The sequence below is a fragment of the Orycteropus afer genome, unplaced genomic scaffold (assembly GCF_000298275.1).
Source record: "Orycteropus afer afer isolate SDZICR_OR568_19922 unplaced genomic scaffold, OryAfe1.0 scaffold00014, whole genome shotgun sequence".
Classification (NCBI taxonomy): Eukaryota; Metazoa; Chordata; class Mammalia; order Tubulidentata; family Orycteropodidae; genus Orycteropus; species Orycteropus afer.
Genome location: NW_006921601.1, coordinates 1,107,338 through 1,108,452, shown reverse-complemented (window position 1 = coordinate 1,108,452; position 1,115 = coordinate 1,107,338). Strand labels below are relative to the sequence as shown.

General features: G+C 36.1%; 1 protein-coding gene across 1 annotated transcript in view; it reads left to right on the top strand.

Moving 5' to 3' along the window:
• LOC103210363 (olfactory receptor 52N1-like) overlaps positions 1-1,115 on the top strand; it is a 29,929-nt gene that overhangs the window by 28,588 nt on the left and 226 nt on the right.

The following is a 1,115-nucleotide window of genomic DNA, read 5'->3' as shown; positions in this document are numbered from 1 at the left end:
TATGTCCTTGATGCCTCCATTCAGTTTTTGCAAGCCCCAGCACTCCATTTTCTCTTCATAATCATATCACAGTGAGAGAGTTGAATGTGACCATACACTAACTGATACATGATAATTTGGATATGGCAATATTTGTGTTGATTTTAGAGAGTTATGGAAATTTTAATTCATGGACTTTCCACAGGATGCTCCCTCATATGATTTTCCTGTCTTAATGATGCCACAGGTCAACCAGGCACCAAGAGTGAAATCTCAGTAAATACTTTTGGTTCCAAGCAATCACTCTTTCCTTAACATCTGATTATAAAGTGTACTTTTCCTTTTATAATATTACTTATATTTCTTTTTATATTTTTCATTGTTATAGCCCTATTATAGGGCCATATTGTAAGATTTTCCTATTTTATATGATTATCCAAAATAATGGGACACTGTGACTTCAATCAAACTCACCTTCCACTATTATAAAAATATTGATTTCATCATATATAACCGTTATCAAAGCATATTAACTACTCTGCTTTATACATAGAATAAAATCCAGTTGTCCTGTATTGAAAATTCTAAAGAATCTGAATCCAAGTTAGATTCAACCCACATCTTCCAGTATGTGGTTACTTAAACCCTCACTATTTGTGAATCTCTTTGAGGAACTTCTACCAAACACACAATTAATTGAATGGGGTTGGGATTAATCCACTTCATGTCTTAGGCTGTAATCAATGAACATTAAGTTTTTAATGCTGTCTCATATTCTCAAAAAAACTCTCTGCTGTCAAGTCGATTAGACTCATAATGACCCCTCTTTGGGTTTCTGAGGCTGTATCTCTACAGAAGTAGATTGACCAATCTTCCTTCTGAGGAGTGACTGGTGGGTTTGAAACGGTCAAATGCCTTAGGCACTATGCTACACACACAAACTGATTCTTAGTAGAGAGGGTAGGGTTAGTTTCCAAACAAATAATATCATTTGCTCTTTCTACTGCATCTTAGAATCTTTGAGAAACTGACCCTGAGATCCTGAGTCCTGAATGCATACACCATGGGATTAAGGGCTGGTGGGATGATATTATGTAGCACATTGAGAAGTACAGGTATCAGGGGCACCCTCCTCT